This window comes from Rhincodon typus, chromosome 12, assembly GCF_021869965.1.
Source record: "Rhincodon typus isolate 14 chromosome 12, sRhiTyp1.1, whole genome shotgun sequence".
Taxonomy (NCBI): domain Eukaryota; kingdom Metazoa; phylum Chordata; class Chondrichthyes; order Orectolobiformes; family Rhincodontidae; genus Rhincodon; species Rhincodon typus.
This window is the reverse complement of record NC_063343.1, coordinates 52251024-52270770: the sequence shown is the minus strand read 5'-3', so window position 1 is coordinate 52270770 and position 19747 is coordinate 52251024. Positions and strand designations below refer to the sequence as shown.

General features: G+C 42.0%; 1 protein-coding gene across 1 annotated transcript in view; it reads right to left on the bottom strand.

The window, feature by feature from the left end:
• The window catches only part of sgcd (sarcoglycan, delta (dystrophin-associated glycoprotein)), a 216851-nt gene that overhangs the window by 185643 nt on the left and 11461 nt on the right, over positions 1–19747 (bottom strand). The gene's annotated exons all lie outside the window — the stretch shown is intronic.

Genomic DNA, 19747 nt, shown 5'->3' with positions numbered 1-19747 from the left:
ATTGGGAGATGTTACACAGGTTCCCTGTTGGTCCTTGTGACATGCCACTAACTTAAAATTCAGGATGAATGTAACCTTGACAGATTCCTTGGAATGCATATCCTTGGCAACAATGATTCAGGACATCCCTAAACTCTGCCTGCTCTGGTTTACTGAGAGTTGTAGATAATGAAGGCGATGCCAGTAGACGTGAGATCTGGGCATTCTCCAATGTGTCATCTGGGGCTTTTCTCCTGCTCCTTCTCCCTCTAGAGGCTGTGTGTCAGCCATTGGAGGTTGCTGTTCTCGCTGGGCCTTGTGACAATGATGTAATCACTTTTTTTTATGCTGCCATCTGATTCCTAACGTTGCCATAGAACCATAAAACCCCTACAGTGTGGAAACTGGCCATTCGGCCCAACAAGTCCACACCACCCCTCTGAAGAGCATCCCACCCAGACCCATTCCCCTACCCCTGCGTTTCCCATGTCTAAACCACCTAATCTAAACATCCCTGGGCACTATGGGCAATTTAGCATGGTCAGTCCACATACCCTGCACATCTTTGGACTGTGGGAGGAAACCGGAGCACCCGGAGGAAACCCACGCAGACACGGGGAGAATGTGCAAACTCCACACAGACAGTTGCCCGAAGCTGGAATCGAACCCAGGTTGCTGGCACTGTGAGGCAGCAGTGCTAACCACAGAGCGACCATGCTGACCCTGAGCACATGTTTTCTATCTAAGATACATTAACCAATATTCTGTGGAAAATGTCAGAAATGTACATCATATCAATCAAAAATGTCAGAATTGAACGTCATATCAGTCACAGTACTCCTGATCTCTCATATCACATTCTGTTGTAATCCCAGCTGATATCAGTAGACATCATGATCCAATGACAAAAGGCCTGTGACAGTCTTTACGAAGTATCAACATGCACTCAAGAATTGAAAAACTTTCTTTGAAAGATTGTATTTGCTGTGTGAATGAAATGATAAGACAGCTTCTTTAATAAGCAGATACTGCAAGTGTTCAATGTAGCAGAGAGAAGGTGCTTCAAGTCAGACACTGGCCTTCGGAATTTAGCGTAGCTTTATATGAGGGCAATGATATATAGTACTGTATCAAGAGAAAGATAAGGAAGCCATTGAATAAAGGAAATTTTTACCACCTCACTCAATGGCCAGACTAATAAATCTTCCAGCTGGAAAATTGGATTGGAATTTGAATAGGGACTTGATTTTTCTCACCTTAGATATTAAGGACTGAACGTAAGCCGACTCTGATATGCAGTTTGTTTCTGTTCTGAAGCATGAGGGCAACTGCTTCATTTTTTTTAAAGAAAAAAGCTTGGACGGGGAAAGCAACTCATAAAGCTCCACAGCATTTCTCCCTAATAATGCACTGAAACATTTCTGCAATGCGTTGCCAGGCAACGTTAACAGTCAACAGTGATTTAAAAAACACAGTAAATTTTTTCAAAAAACAAAAATGACTGCTTGAAATTGAACCTTCAAGGTTCAGTAGCCCATAATGAAGAAGTTTCTTTCAACTGGCAGAGGTAGTGCTGGGGAAGCTTCCATACAGTGTACAGCAACTGACCTCTGTTTCCCCGAAACACATACAGTCAAAACACAAATAAACCACAGTGCAAGGGTTGATCACCAGACAATTTAAAAGCAATATTACATTTCCTGGTGGCATTCTTCACAAGTCAGGCAATGGGATCTTTGCTGGGCTGGCCTTTCAAAAACTAAAAAAAAAGGAGAAATGCAAATAGAAACGGCAGACAGAATGGCTCCAATGGACCTGCTGTAAAATAGCAAAGCAAGATAGTGCATCAAAATCTGTATAAAAATTTAAGAAAAATTTACTACTTGAAGATTTGGCCCCCACTTTCACAAATTTTCCTTAAATTCATTGCAGTGTTTTTTCTTTAGTTTTATTAGTATACTGTACTGTCAAAACTATTTCAGACAGGACAGGGAATAAAGAAGCATCTGGAATATACTGCGCGATATTAGGCAAATGAAACTCACAAGAGAATGAATATCAAATATGCAGTCATCACACTGGGTGTTGACAATGAGATGTTCACTTGGCCTCCAGCAAAGTATACACTTAACTCCCTTTGATGGGTATATTCCTTTAGAAACCAAGGGCTAAATTTTCCCCACTGGGTTGCAATCCTAACATTGCCCTCAAATTTAGATTGGGAAACTGGAAATGCTTGATGCAGGACATTAGTCTTGATCTTGTCAGAGGCAGTCAATTAAGAAGCCACTTCCAAGAATCTGGTCCAATTACTGACAGTGGGAAGCAGATCAGGGAAATGGGACCCTAATAGGAGAGCCTGAAATGGAACTCAACCAGCAGTCTCTCCAGGATCGGCATATGTCACCAAGTAAGCAGAAGACTTTGAGAAGCTACTTCAAAACAAAGGCTCTCTCTGCAGCAATGTCTGAAATCAAACATCATGCGGAATCACAGTTTTTTTTAAATCATTCATATGATGTGGGCGTTGCTGGCTGGCCAGCATTCATTGTCTATCCCTGGTTGCTATTGAGAAGATTGTGGTGAGCTGCCATTCTTGAACCGTTACAGTCCACCTGCTGTGGGTTGACCCACAATGCCATTAGAGAGGGAATTCTCGGATATTGACCCAGTGATAGTGAAGGAGCGGTGATATATTTCCGAGTCAGGATGGTGAGTGACTTAGAGAGGGAACTTGCAGGTGGTGGAGTTCCCATGTATTTCCTGGCCTTGTCATTCTAGATGGAAGTTGTAATGGGTCTGGAAGGTGCTATCTGAAGATGTTTGGTGAATTTCTGCAGTGCATCTTGTAGATATTACACAGTGCTGCTGCTGAGCATCAATGATGTAGGGAATGGATGCTTGTGGATGTGGTGCCAATCAAGCAGGCTGCTTTGTTCTGGATGGTGACAAGCTTCCTGAGTGTTGATGGAGCTGCACCCATCCAGACAAGTGGGGGTACGAGGTTGTAGACATGCTCACTGAGCCAGTGGGTTTGGTTGCAAATGTTTCATCACCCTGCTAGGTAACATCATCAGTGCACCTCCGGTGAAGTGTCGGTGTTCTGTCCTGTTTGTTATTTATATGCCTTAGTTTGTTGGGGTATTTGTACCACTTCCGGTTCTGTTTCTCAGCAGTTTGTACACTGGGTCTAATTCAACGGGTTTGTTGATGGAGTTCCTGTAGAATACCAGGCCTCCAGGAATTCCCTGGCGTGTCTCTGTTTGGCCTGTGCAATCTGGTTGCATTATTCCAGTCAAATTCGTGTCCTTCGTTGTCTGTGTGTAGTAAGACAAGTGAGAATTGGTCATGCCTCTTGGTGGCTAGTAGGTGTTCGTGTATCTGTATTGTCAATTTTCTTTGGTTTGGCCTATGTAGTGTTTCTCACAGTCCTTGCATGGTATTTTATACATTACACTGGTTTTGCCGTTTTTGGGCATGGGATCCTTTACGTTCGTCAGTAACTGTCGTAGGGTGGTTGTTCGTTTGTGGGCTACCCTGATAGCTGGGGGTCTGAGTAGTCTTGTGGTCATCTCTGAATGTGGCAGTATTTTGTCACATTCCTGATTGTGCCTTGTAGATGGTGGACAGGCTTTGGGAAATCAGGAGATGAGTTGCTTGCTGCAGTATTCCTAGCCTCGAAGCTGCTCACATAGCCATGGTATTTATGTGGTGAATCCAGTTGAGTTTCTGGTCAATGATAACCCCAAGGATGTTGATAGCGGGGGACTCGGTGATGGTAACACCATTGAATGTCAAGTGGTGGTGGTTAGATTGACTCTTAGCAGAGATGGTCATTGCCTGGCATTTGTGTGGCATGAATGTTACTTGTCACTTATCAGCCCAAGTCTGGATATTGCCCAGATTTTGTTGCATTTGAACATGGACTGCTTCAGTATCTGAGGAGTCATGAATGGTGCTTAACATTGTTTGCCAAGGATTGCACATCGCAACTTTTGACCTTTTGATGGAAGAAAGGTCATTGCTGAAGCAGCTGAAGATGGTTTGGCCTAAGACATTACCCTGAGGAACTCCTGCAGAGATGTCCTGGAGCTGAGATGTCTGACCTTCAATAACCAAAACCATCTTCCTATATGCCAATGGAGAGGTACCCCGATATACATTTATTCCAGTTTTTCTATAGCACCTTGATGCCACACTCAGTTGATGTCAAAGGCTGTCACCCTCAACTCACCTCTGCAATTCAGCTCTTTTGTCCACATTTGAAATAAAACCACAATGAGGTCAGGAGCTTACTGGCCCTGGTGGAACACAAACTGGGCATCACTGGGCAGGTTGGTGCTGGGGTGTTGTTTCATAGCAATGTTGATGACACCTCTCATCACTTTACTGAAAAGGAGAGTAGGCCGATGGGGTGGTAATTGGCCGGTTTGGATTTGTCCAGCTGTCAGGTTATCTGTAGCTGAGGCCTTTGCATCCTAAGGATTCTAAGTTGGGATGATTGACAAAAGCACCAACAGCCTTCTCCATGTAACTGAACAATTACAAACTCAGGGGTGGGTGGGGGAAGTGTGGGGGCAGGGTTTTGTCTATTATGCAGTGCTATTAAAATGCACCAAATTAAAGGGTCTAATTGGCTATCCACTGTCAAATGATAGCTTCTGCTCCATTGACCACTTCTTTGGCAGGATTGGTCAGAGGCAGGAACATGTTAGGGACCCAATCTAATCCACTGGTTTGGAATGTCGATTCTAGTCTAGCCTCCTTCCCTACCTTTGGGGGAACTAGAAAAATGTGACAGTGAAAGAATGGTATCTTACTTGACAGCTAGGGTGTTGTATAATTTATAACTTATTGGGTAATTTGCAGTTGATGGTGTACCCATTTGTATTTTAGCTTTATCTCTCAGTGATAGGGAAGGTCAGTTTGGTAAGCACTGTCGAAGGAGCCTGGGTGAGTTACTGCAGTGCATTCTGTGTGTACTATACACTATTAGCATTGTGCACTCGTTATGGAATGAGTGACTGTTTAAGATAGTGGATGGAAAACTGATCAAGTGGGCTACTTCACCCTCGCATGCTGTAGGAGCTGCACTCAGCCTGGCAAGTAGAGAAATATTACAACATGTAATTTGTGGAATGTGGTTGGAAGACAGAGTCTTAGATGTCAGGAGATGAGTTATTCACCATTGAGTTCACAGATCTTGATCTGCATTTTTACACACAACATTCATAGGGCCAATCTAGTTAATTTCTGGTTCATAGTAACCTCCAGGCTGTTGATAATGGGTGATTCCGTAGTTATAATGCCACTGAATTTGAAAGGGAGATAGTTAGCTTCCCTTTCATGGAGATAGTCATTGCATGGCACTTGTTACTTATCAGATCAAGCCTGACTGATGTTCAGCAATCACTGTGTATGCATATAGAGAACTTCATTTTAAGAGGAGTCGTAACTGTCATGGAACAGTGCCCAATCACAACAAAATCTTCACTTTTGACCTTATGATTGATGAAGATAGGTTGTAATAGACCCAAGTCATCCAGATGTAGTCATCGAAATGTAGATGGTCAAGGAAATTTTTTTGTAGAAGCTTTTTAAGTATTATGGGGAATGGATAGGTAAAGAAAAGCTTTCCATGCATTAGGGAGGCATGGAATGGAGAACATGGTCCAAATGTTAGAGTCAGACCTTGCAGGTGCGAACGTAGGAAGTACATCTACACAAAAAGCGTGCAGAAGTTCGTAACTCTTATGAAAATGCCAATTTATGCTAGATTATTTATTAACATTGAATCTATTAATGCTACCTTGATATTACCCTAAATTATTAAGGGATATGCAGTAGTGATGGGAACATTCTTGCTGCAATCGTACAGCATCTTGGTGGGACCACACCTGGAATATGCTGCAGTTTTGGTGTTCTTATCTGAGGAAGGATGTTCTGGCTTTGAAAGGAGTGCAACAAAGGTTTACCAAACTGATTCCTGGAAGGGTAGAGACTGGATTTGTGCCCTCTGTAATATAACATATAAAAGTCTAGCTGCGACAGCTCTGTAAAACCTGCTACAGCATATTTCAGAATACTAAAGTTGACATTTATCCCCGGTCATGAAAACAGGCTCCACCTTATATTTTCATGTCTCTATTCCAGGCAGCTCCATTCATTTTCTTTTATTTATGAAATCGAAGTTATGAGATGCTATCGCATTACTGAGTCAAATCTTATGACTTGCTAGTATGAGCTATGTCCCTTCCCTGCCTGTCATCACAACAGAAAAGTACAGAAACAATCAGGAATCCTTAAATGTATTATACATCACCTGAGTATATAGATCAGAATTATTTTTCATACTTGACAATAATATTGATGTTTTAATATGAATATCACAATAAATAACATTTGGTTTAAGTGATTGCAACTGAAATTACATCACTTAAGAGTTCAGATGTTGATCAAGCATTCATCAGTCATCTTAACATGGCCTACATGTGACTCCAGACCCACAGCAGAGAGTGGTTGACTCTGAACTGCCCTCTGGGCAATTAGGGATGGACAATAAATACTGCCTAGCGAATGACGTCCTCAATCTGTTAATGAATAAAAGAAAAAGATCTTGTGTTTACGTGCTCTTTTTACTTTTTGTATCATGCAACCAGAGTAAAAACTACAAGAAAGTAATGAGAATGCTTTATGAACAGAATATCAAATTCAGAAACAGATCATTGATTTACCAGCAATCTAAATATAAACATTCAATGGCATTTCAAATTTAGCATCAAGTCATCCAGAAAGGATTGGATCTCCCTTGAAGATGAAAATCATCTTTATAGAGTTTATTGATGATTATTTTACAGCAAGCTTTCCAAAACCCCAGTAACCATGTAGGTCCATTTATTTACTTATCCTGGAATGAAAACAAACACTGGGACTTTGAAACATTGACTAATGAAATGCATACAGTTAGGCCACCCAAGATGTTGACCAAGAATTGCAAATTGGAATATTTTCAATGCTTTCAATTAGACAGTAAGATTACACAACTGACTCTATACAACAATTGCAGATTTCATCCTTACATGGAGTTCAGGAAATCAAAGAAGTTAAGGTATAGGTTTGCAGGCAGGAATGCAAATGATGGCCACTCCAGTGTAATGCATCCATGAAGGTAGATCAAGGTCTACAAATTTCCTTATCTCAGCTTAATTTAATCATTTTTGGCTCATCTAACTGTGGCACAAGAGAATGCCATTTCCTGGCTAACGTATATTTGTATTTGTTTTTAAATGCAAGTCAGAATTGGACATTAACTCAGAGCTCATTTAACAGAATAGCACAAAAATGGTGTAAGGAGGAGCATGTTCCAGTATGTATCTCTATAAATAATAAAACGTACACAAAAGATTGACTCCAATTCTATCTGCCATTGCTTGGCCATTGGAATTATAAACATGGTGACAGGATAAAATTGTTCTAAAAAGGAGAAGTTTAGAAACAATAAAAATAATTTTTCTAAGACAGGAATGTAAAATTTTATTGGTCACCATGGGAAATGGCAGGATAAAATTCAGATTACGTGCAAGTAATGGAAAAAAGCATGCTGGATGTTAGGAGGCTAAAACCCCTATTTATGAAATCGGAGGACGATATCCAAATTGCTTATTCTTTAAAAGTGATAGTATTTTCTATAAAAAAAAAAGGTCTTTCTGCATATTTGATGGTTTTCCATGCAGGAAGGCAGGTTTTCATCAAGGCTGGGGACTTAGGAGAGTTGCAAGACACTAAGCATTGTTTAAAACTTTCTGAAATAGACAACACAGGCAATTTGGTATACCATAGAAGGGAGCAGGTATGGAATCAACAGTATTTATCAAACATGCCACTCAAACTGTTGCAGTTCATTCACCACAATTAAACAGAATTAATTATAAACTTCTAAATTCTGAGCAATCAGTGGAAGTAAAGGAGACACCTTGTACAACAAATGCTGATGTGTTTGGTGATGAAAGTCATGAGGAGAAAGTGCAGTAGATCAGAACTGGACAATAGTAACGTAAGCGATCATAACACACATCACAAAGATGTCACATCCATAGGCCAATTGTCCACATTGAGTACCTGAATGACAGATATTCCAAAGTGATCCATTAATGGAGAGTTGCAACAATTGTGATACAAACAGGCGAAGCAACTGGTAAGCTACTGACGGGCAAGAAGCGAAATCCAAGGACAGGCAAATGGAGTGTAAATAGTAGAAAGCAAGAAACACAGTGCAAGTACTGATAGAAAGTGGCTTTTGAGTAAGAAAGTAATCATGTATTAGAGTAAGAGCCTCCAACAGTGCAAGCATAAGATGTCACAGTAAAGTTCCAGCAAATATAAAAGTGGAAGTAGGGATCATAACTGTTACAAACTATATCACTAGAAGTCATCATCACTATCAAGATTTAAAAGGGACTACTTTTAATCCTGAGGATAATGAATAAGAGAAGATGAACAAAGTAAGCTATATAATTGGACAGAGTTTGGAGTTTATTTTTAAGTATTAGGTAAGGGTCAACCAACATGTGAATTTGTTTGTAAGAATGTCACATATTTTCTTAAAAACGTAAAACATTGTTAGTTGCTAAGGTCTTAGAAGAGCAATTAGCTGACAGTGTGATTTTCACACAGCCAGAAGATTAATCTAAAAAATAACAATTTACCTCATTTGGCCATATGTTTAGGGGAACGTACTTACAATGACATGTAACTTACATTTCCGTAGGGTGATAGTGTTCCCGAGAGAAAGGTTAGTTAAAATGACCAGGGAGGCAACAGATGCAAAAAAAGGATAACTACGGAAACTAAACCAATACATACATGATTCCTCCAGAGTACAATCATTTTTGTTGAGATCAATTGTATTGGGATGTATTTAACCAAAAGCCAGTCCTGCAACGATTTATCATCATAATTGGAGACTTTTAGGTATTTTGCACATTGATTGTTTATGATTCTGTGGAGCTTGAAAATTGCACAATTAATAAAATTAAAGTAGAATTTAAAATTTGGAATCTCGCGGTCAGCCTTTTAAATACATAGGTGTAGATATTAGACAATGTAGGCTGGGGCAGCTTTGAATGAACAACCCTATTTAGAGAGGTCATCAAAGAAAAGTTGTATTTTATGTGAAGATCAGACAAAGCAACTGCACAGCTTGCAAACATTTTCAGAGAGATCCTGAGCAATGGGTACACTATTTTGAAGATAGTGTATCCATTGAATGTTATGCTTGATAATTATTCCTTGTGGGATCATGTAGGAAAAGTCTGAAAGAGAAAAAGGTTACAGATTTTTGTTGGTTTGCAACAAAAGCTGGAAATGAAGTTTCTAAAACAGAATGGGTGGATACAAGCCATCCACTGCCAAATGATTTCAGCGAAGGTAGTATATACACACAAAAAAAATTCCTGGGGGAATTCAAGAGGAGGATATCTCTCATTTTGTACTGCTTGGCATAGATTGTGAACAATTCTGATATAATTTGTTTTTCAAATTTTGGTTACACATATTGTTGCAACCAAGTGAGGAGGGGGAAATCAGCTTTCCTCTTTTTAAGTCATCCTTGGTTGGTCACAATAAATATTCTTTATTATTTTTAGGACACAGCTATCACACTTCAATTAAAGTGCAGTTCACCAGAAAATGAACAGACTAATTACCAAAGGTTTTCTTAAGTGAAAGAGGAATTTTATTAGCTATTAATCTATTAACAAAAAACAAAATCAAACACACACACATGAAAACAGTTAATAAGTTTGAAAAGAAAAGCTGACTGTGTGCAAGTCTAGTACTAACAGGAGATAAAAGCAGTTGCAGTTTAACATTTGTAAGGTCATCGAGCCATGAGTGAAAGCTGAGTCCATAAATTTAGCTGTTGTCTTATTCTCTCAGCAGTAGTGAACTCTGGAGAATCCTGGAGTTCTTAGTGATTGCCTCATTTCCCAAGTTGCTTCTTTCATTTTCTGCTGTGCTAAGAAAGATACTAAAATAGGGTTTGTTTGTATATTTCTGTGTCTAGCTCAATTACCTTTCTCAGCTGAATATTCCTTTCATCTCTCAATGATGCAAATTTCTTGATGCCAACTCAGTTATTTGGTTTCACTTGGCTTTGTAAGAAATAGTAATTTCAGTGCAGCCAGTTTGTGTCCAGGGGTTGCCTGCAATTGCCTCAGCCTCTGCAGTCTTTTCAATATTTGTCCTTTTCTAAAACAACAAATTTTAGTCCATGAAAGTCTCTCCATCAAGATGATAAAAGTTGACTCAATAGTCTATCCTTATTGTAACAATTTAAAACTTATTTATTTAAAAGGAAGAGGAGGCAACTTGTTAATTGTAAGTTAATTGAACTTAACTGTACAAAATTGGTGAGTGTTGAATGAAGATTCATTTGTGCCCCTACATAAAGAATCAAAGGCTGTTTGTGGTACAAAGGTAATGGCCCTATCTATGGGCCAAACAGTTTGGCTTTAGGTCTTACCTGTTCTCGAGGCGTGTTATAACATATTTGGGCAGAATAACTAAAATAATTTAAAAGGATCAGACTGAAACTATGCTGGTTGCGTGAGGATGTCCATGTGCAAAAATCGCTATCTTTCATCTTTCTATCTTGGCTTTATATATTAGGTCTGATAAAATAAAGTGTTATAAAATAAACAACAAAATGACAACAATGGGATAAATGGACTAAGTATTCACAAATAACTTAATTAAAAAGTTAATTCCTTCTGTTATTGGACATGAACAACATTTAGAAAGATCCACTTTCTTTTAAAACACTGCTGCTTCAATTAAGTCATGCGCGATGAGATGGGAGACAGGACTGTGTCCTTTGTAACTCAAAATTATCACTGATAGCATCTTCAGAATTTGCTGAGATACAAGTGTCCAGCGAACAGGTGGGATTTAGAGATCGCTGTAACATCGAATTGTTGTTCATGTCAAATGCATGAAAAGCAACTCAAAGCACAACTGAAGTTTAGGTACTCTGCAAACAGAAATTTCTGGCTTGCTCATAATCAATTCTATTTGTACCTGAACTATGGGGAAAGAACAAAACGATTTAAAACAAATGTAACTGCACAAACTAAATTTCATTTTCATAACTATCTAGCTCAGATGTCTGAAGTGGCTCTGAAAAATTCAGATGATGGTCATAATGACATTGTACATTTCTTGTCATTTTAGTTCTGCCTACCTTTTGCTAAAACAAAATCGGAACAGAATTTAATTAGAGGCACATGTCTAGTGGAACCAGAAGTGGGGTCCTCTTCTCCTTTACGTTGGGATACAGCATGTGCACGATTGCATTTAAAATTTAAACAACTGACATCAGGCTTGGAGTCAGGTGTGATCACGGTGCAGGGCAGGTCTTCACTGATGGATCCCACTGTCAACTGATGATGGAGTAGGTACAGATGGGCAATCAAATAGTCTCCTGGGCAAATAAAGAGGCTCTCTTCATGGCCATATCTTGCCTGTCCACCTTTATTCTGGCAGTACCTTCCCGTCTGACTAACCTAATCTGCTCAGATACCACAAAGGAGGTGAGCAATTGTGGGGTCACCTAAATATCCTGGGTATTATGTTGGGTCTCAGCCAGTATCCAATATATCTTTAAGGGGCATACTCATGGGTATTATCACCATGTCATGGCATGTGACCTGTTGGTATAAAGATTCTGTCTTCATCTTACTGTATCCTTTTGCATCATGACATGCTGAAGGAAGCACGTGCAACAATTTAATTGCTAAACTTTAACTCAGAGCACCTTATACGTTCCCCAGCTACTGAGACTGGTTTTGACAGGCGAGGCCCTCGCACTCAGAGGACTGCTGGGGTACACGACCCTGCGGAACCCCATGAAGATTCTCGGCTCACAACTGCAGGAAGCCTGCTGCAGATGCAGCAAACAGTAGGGGAAGGAAAGGTGGAGATGCCCTTGTGGGGTGGCAGATTACATTGTTTCAGATGTAGTTCTGGAAGGAAGACTGGCAGGGTTGGTAGACATAAAAAGCAGGCCATGGAGGTCTGATGATGGGACCATTGTCATATTGGTACTTCACTCTGGGGCAAAATCAAGATTATGTAAAGTCGTCTATTACATTCCTCACAACGGTTCTCTCCATACTCATGATGGAGAGTAAAGGCTCATATACATTTGAGGTCTCCTCCACAGGCTCATCCTATTCATCATCTCCTAAGGAAGAATGTTGCAACTCACTTTCACCCTGTTTTGACATTGTATGGCATATGGCAAAACCTGACAATTCATGATCCCTTCTGTGATACATACTGTAGAGCTCCTTCAGACAGGAAAAGTGCATTTTCAGCATGGATTGCTTAACACTGACTCTGGTGGAGGTTTGAGTTACACTGTCCTACCACACCATGGGGATGCCTCACTACCACCTCAACCAGGTCCAGAGGAGGTTAGCCTCTTCATCTGGGAGACAGCCGTCAATCTGGACAGAGCTCTCTAAGATCTCCAACAAACGAGTGTTAAACGTGTGAACCTAGGAAATGTGCATCAGCGTGCAAGATTCTTTGCCTATTTTCACAAATGAGTAGAATGTTCAAAGAGAAAGGCTTTGTGATTTACAAATAGTGCTAGCTGATCAGAGGGAACTTGGATGTTTGTAAAGTTGCATTTGATTACCATGTTGCACACTAGGACAAAAAGGAAAGGCCACTTGGTTATTCCATCAGTGGAGAATTTGATGAATTCATTGCTATTACAGAAGAGGTAATAGGTCACCTACTTTATGTAACTATGTTGGCAGCCTGAGAAATGCTGCATGCATCACGCGAGGTGCCTGGAAAATAATTGTTGCTGAAAAATGGAGTAATGCAGTCACCCAGAGGGTTCCTGTCAAATTCATCAGACTACAGGCTTTGCTACAGGATCCTACATATCGCTGTGACGACTCCCTGATACAGCCTCAGCCATTTCTGGGATTGTTCCTTCAGAGGGGCAGAGATGGACTGGTGGTATTGTCACTAGACTATTAATCGATAAACACAGAATGTTTTGGTGACCCAGGTTCGAATCCTGCCATGGCAGGTGGTGGAATTTGACTCAGTAAAGAGAAATTCAGAATTAAGAATCTACCAATGACCATGAATCCATTGTCGAGTGTCAGAAAAACCAATCTACCTCACGAATGTTCTTCAGGGAAGCAAATCTGCCATCCTCACCTGGTCTGGTCTGGCCTATATGTGACTGCAGACCCATAGCAATCTGGCTGACTCTCATATCCCTTCTGAACTAGTCTAGCAAACCCTTCAGTTGGATTGACTGCTATGAAATCTCAACAGGAAAATAAAATTAGACTGACCACCTGGCATCAACTTAGGCACCAGAAAAGACAATGGCAGAAACAGTACTGTCAACCCTGCAAAGTCCTTCTCACTAACATCTGCGGGCAAGTGCCAAAAGTGGGAGAGCTGTCTCACAGAATAGTCAAGCAACAACCTGACATAGGTGACACTCATGGAATCATACCTTACAGACAATGTCCCAGACACCACCGTCACCAACCCTGGATATATTCTGTCCCACTGGCAGGACAGACCCAGCAGAGGTGGAAGCACAGTGATATACAGTCAGGATAGAGTTGCCTTGGGAGTCCTCATCATTAACTCTGGATTCCATGAAGTCCCATGGCTTCATGTTAAACATGGGCAAGGAAACCTCCTGCTGATTACCAAGTACCATCTCCCTCAGCTGATGAATCAGTACTTCTCCATGTTGAACAACACTTAGAGGAAGCACTGAGAGTGACAAAGACACAAAATGTATTCTTTTAGGGGATTTCAGTGTCAACCACCACGAGTAGCCCAGCAGCTGCACTACAGATCTAGATAGTCTGGTCCTAAAGGATATAGCTGCTGGACTGGGTCTGCGGTGGGTGGTGAAGGAATAAACAAGAGGGAAGAACATACTTGACCTCATCCTTACCAATCCATCAGTTGCAGATGTATCTGTCCATGGCCGTATCAGTAAGAGTGACCGCCACACAGTCCTTGTGGAGACAAAGTCCTGCCTTCATATTTACAGTACCCTCATCCTGTTGTGTGGCACTGTCACCGTACTAAATGATGCAGATTTTGAACAAATCTAGCAACTCAAGATTAAGCATTCATGATGGGCTGTTGGCCATCTATAGCAGCAGAATTGTACTCCAGCACAATCTGCAACCTCATGGCCGGACATATCCCCCACCCAAGCAATGCTGTCAAGCCAGGGGATCAACCCTCCTTCAATGGAGAGTGCAAGAGGGCATGTCAAGAGCTGCACCGGGCATATCTGAAAAGGAGGTGTTGACCTGGTGAAGCTACCAAACACAATTACCTGCATTCCAACAGCATAAGCAGCAAGTGATAGACATAGCTAAGTGATCCCACAACCAACAGATCAGACCTAAGCTCTGCACTACTGCTACATCCAGTCATGAACGTTGGTGGACAATTAAACAACTCACTGGAGGGTCCACAAAATATCCGCATCCTCAATGACGGATGAGCCCAAAACATCAGCAAAAGATAAGGCTGAAGCATTCATAGCAATCCCCAGCCAGAAGTGTTGAGTAAATGATTTATCTTGACTCCTCCAGTGGTCCCCAGCATCACCGATACCAGTCTTCAGCCAATTCGATTCACTCAATAAACACATCAAGAAACAGTTGTAGGCATCGGATACTGCACATTCTTTGGACCCTGACAACTGTCTGGCAAAAGACCGAGTAGCACCTGCTCAGCAAAAACTAGCTCAGTGATACCATTTTGGCCCTGGTGGAAAACACTCAGCTCCTGACTCATTACAACCTTGGTTGAAAGATGAGCAAAAAAGCCAAATTCCAGACGTAAGGTGAGAGAGTGACAGCCCTTGATATCAAGGTCACATTTGAGCAAGTGCAGCATCAAGGAGCCCGAGCAAAACTGGATTCATTGCATATTGGGGGCAAACTCTCAATGGTTGGAGTCATACCTGGCACAGTAGAAGATGGTTGTGGTTTTTGGATGTCAGTCATCTCAGCTCCAGGACACCTCTGCAGGAGTTCCTCAGGGTAATGTCCTAGGCTCAAGCATCTTCTGCTGCTTCACCAATGACCTTCCCTCCATCATTAGGTCAGAAGTGGGGATGTCCACCAAAAAATGCAGAATGTTCGGCATCATTCATGATTTCTCAGATACCAAAGCAGTCCATATCCAAATACAACAAGATCTGGAGAGTATCTAGGCTTGGGCTGACAAGTGGTAAGTAACATTCATGAGTAACACAAATGCCAGGCTATGCCCATCTACAGTAAGAGACAAACTAAATACCATGCCTTGAGATTCAAAGCTGTCACCATCATTGAACCCCCCCCCCCGCTGCTCACTATCAACTTCCTTGGGGTTACTATGGACTAGAAACTGAGCTGGACTCACCATACAGACACAGTGGCTACATCATCAGATCAGAGTCTAGGAATACTGCAGCGAGTAACTCACCTCCTGACTCCCCAGAGTCTCTCCACAATCTTTAAGGCACAAGTCAGGAGTGTGATGGAATACTCCCCAGTTCCCTGGATGGGCGCAGCTCCAAAAACACTGAAGAAGCTTGAAATTATCTAGAACAAAGCAACCTGCTTAAATGGCACCACATCCACAAGCATCCTTTCCCTCCACCACCAACACTTAGTAGCAGCAGCGTGTGCAATCTACAAGCTGCAGATATTCACCCAAGATCCTCAACCAAACCCACGACCACTTCCATCCAGAAGAACAAGGGCAGCAAATACATGGGGACACCACCACCTGCAAGTTCCCTCCCAAGTCACTCACCATCCTGACTTGGAAAAATATCGCTCTTCCTTCACTGTCACTGGGTCAAAATTCAACAGCATTGTGGGTAAACTACAGAACATGGACTGCAGTGATTCAAGAAGACAGCTCACTACCACTTTAAGGGCAAGTAGGGGCAGGCAATAAATGCTGGTCAGCCAGCGACACCCAGGTCCCACAAATGAATTAAGGAAAAAAAAATGCAGGTAGTCGGTTTGCGTCCTGAAAACAGTGATGGTCTATGGCCCATGTTGTACAATGCCTTCATTGGAAGCCTGTCTGCTGCCCTTTGATTGTGACTTTTCAGCCATATCTGTATGGATAGAGGCAGCAAGAAGGGGTTTGAGGCTGGCAGATTGATAGGTATGACAGCATGAAGTGGAGTATCTGGAGGTTATCTTCAAAGCTGAGTGCACCAGGGCTCTGAGGCATTGAACAACATGAGAGATTAGCGATGTGATGGGTCATAGCCAGCATACAAAGATGTGTTCACTGACCATGACTACACACGAGTCATCTTGTGGCACTGCTGCCAGGTCCTTGAATTCATACTCATGGAAATGACCTGCCTAATTACCTGTTTGCTTTCCCTTCATACTGTCCCCACTGACTGAAGCTAGAGGGGACAGGCTGTGGTTTGTGAACCTATGGCAAAGACCAGGGCATAAAAAAATTCTTGTCTCAGCTCTCCATTGCACTATTTAAAACTTAGTAGCCCTTTTCCCCCAAAAAGTCAGGAACAGGGAATCTGCTTATTACACAAATCTCAGGTGATTGAAAACAAGTTTCCAAAATCTTGTCGAGGCATCAGATGCGAGAAAAAAAAAACCAACAGAAAAACAAGCAACGATTTTCCAACAATCAATGTCTCGTTCTACATCTCAAGATTCAGTAAATGGCAGCTGGCTTCCTATTCCTGGCTGCCATCAATTGTTAGTTTGAGGTGTTAGTACCAAGTGAATGCTGCTGAACACTAATTAATCTAGTGGAATTGATCTTCTGCAGAGTAGACATGGTATCAAAAGCCTGAGGGAAGGATCCAGCTGTCAGAACGCTAGCAGCTAGGCAGTCGGCATTCCTCTCCTTGCGACACAGTATTTTGATTACTAAAAAGAGAATTTATTTAAATTATGTTCTAAAGATTTCAATACCCTTTAAGTCCAAAACCTACTGGCAGCACCAGCTTTCTTTGAGGTTTCATTTATTAGCAAATTTCATTTCACAGCATGTTGCTGGATCTTCAATGGTTCATAAACAGAGATGAACATTTGGGATAACACTGATCTGTACATGGTGGCTTAATCCAAAATTAATCTCTTGCTGATCATGAGAGGGGGGAGCAATATCAAACACAATGGCCTTATTCTCCACATATTTTGGCTGAGCATAATTTCTCAGGGCTCATGGAGGGTTTCTCTCCACAAGACTGAGCAAGTTTTCTTAAGAGACCATATCGCCTCCACTACTAGCCCGATTCTGGCATTCCCTTAGCTAGAAGTACTCACTACTGTCAGGATATCCCAAGATCCATGGCACCAGTGCCATCTTTGAGGTCATTCTTCACCCATTCAAGTGTTGTCAATCAAGAGCTGCCCTGCACAATACATGACATGTGCCCCAGACATGGCATACAAGGTGGAATTGATGTCCCACTTTGCAGACAGAGCCCTGGAGGCCCTGCTGGGTGGGGTGGTATCAGGGAAGGTCATTTCCTTCCCAAAGGTCTGCCAGGACAGGCAACAGCACCAGACCCAGCCAGTCTGGTTCAAGGTTTCCACACTTTCCAAGATTTCAGTATAACTTCAGCTGTCTGGAGGAACACACAGCAATGCCAGACTTTTGATGATATTCACCACTCTGCCAGGGTAAGTGTCACCATCCTCTCTCTGCTGTCCCACACTAACTCTATCTCCGCACCCGCCTCCTAACAAGGCTCAGACTCTACCATTCTCATTGCTACATGCAACAATTCCATCACTCGCTCTCGCCTATCCTAACCCCAATACCGCTAACACTGCATGGCTTCTGCACCTCCTACTCACTCACAACACCTCATTGCCTTTCCCTCATCTCACCAGTTATCTCATGGAGTATTGTGTTCAGTTCTGGTCACCTCATTAGAGGAAGCATGTTAAAGTCCAGGAGAAAGTGCAAAGGATAGTTACTAGACTGATACCAGAACAAAGAATTTTGGATTCAAGGAAAGATTAGAGATTATTCTCCTTGGAGCAAATAAGATTAAGAGGTGGCCTTATTGAGACGTACAAAATTTTGACAGTACGAAGAAGGATGTTCTGTTTCCACTAGTTGGTATGTCAGTAACTAGGGGTCACAATTTCAAAACTGTCAGCAAGAGAGCTAGGAGTGAGATGAGGAGAAACTTATTTATTCAGAGAGAGTTGCTAGGATTTGGAATGTACTGCCTGGGAAAAGTGGTGGAGGCAGATACCATAGGAGGTTTCAATTGCGTGCTGGATATATATTTGAAATGGATGCAGGTAGAGGGGTCCAAAGATAGGGCTGCAGAATGGGACTAGCTGGGCAGCTTTTTTGTGAGGCAGCACAGACACAAGGGGCCAAACAGCCTCCTTCTTACTGTAAAATGCTGATTCTACAATATCCACCTTCACCTCACTCAATCTCTCCCCCTCTCTCATTTCAGGAGAAAATAGCCCATAGTGCAGCAGAAAGAGCCAAGACTAGTCGTGGGTGGCCCAACATTTAGTTTCTCTCCCGGAGGTGACAGGATCCTGACCCTCACCGTTCTAAGCAGTAGACTGACTATGTCTAAGCCCCTGGACTGACTGCAGATGCTGCCCTTGCCTTACTGTGCCAAGACCCCACCCCTCCCCTCCGAGTGAAGACTCCCTTTACTTGATTGAGGATTCCTCCCCTTAGACACAGGTATCTGCTTGAAGCACATGCAGTATGTTTGCTGTGTATGCAGTTGGGACATGGTGCAGCTAGGAGATTGATATAGCACAGTGCCATACAACATGTCCACCCCCTTTACTAGTGATTGTTGATAAGCCTGATTAGCTGCCTGGCTTTGTGTCCTAACTAAACAGCAAGGCAAGACAGAAGTACTGTGAGCTTTTAGACTGTGGCTGAGGGGACAAAGCAAGGCAGACGTGCAGTGAGTGCACGATGGGGAACACTACAAGAATGAGTGAAGATCCTGGAGATGCAGCCTAATCCAGCCCGTGAGCTGGTGCCTGTCTTTTTGTACTGTGCAAAAAGTGTTCTTGCAGAAACATCACAATGAAAAGTGCCAAATCATACTAAAGTGCAATATTAAAGTCCAGAATTGTACTGCAAGTGCATTGGAGCTAGGCCGTGATGCAGAGGCTGGCACATGTTGGATTCCAACATCTGTGTGTGTGGGATGTGTGAAGCCACTGACCATGGAACATGCCCTGAAATGTTTGCACCAGGTACCCTAGATGGAGATCTGGTGGACCAAATGTGAGAGGAGCCATTTGCACCTGCTGAGACTTTCATTTTTGTGAATTCTTGGCATCTAGTTTCTACCTGACAGAAATGGAGCCTGCAATATTAATGAAGTGAGCTTAACTAATAATGAGGAGGTGACTGAGCAGTAATCTTTGATAACAGGTCTCTCTCTCATGAGTGAGAATCTCATCACAACAGCCCAGAATTGGTTGGAAAACGCAACCCAGTCTTGACATTGAGAAAGGCCATGCTCCACATCTCACACTATTCTCCAAAATTTCTCACCATAGTCCACGTCATTCATTTGATTTATTTATTGTCATGTGTACCTAAGCACAGTGAAAAGCTTTGTTTCCGAGTAGTACAGGCAGATCATTTTTTGCAAGGGCATGCAGGTCAGAGGGTGAGAAAAAACTCAGAGGCATACAGGTTGCATCGTACAGGG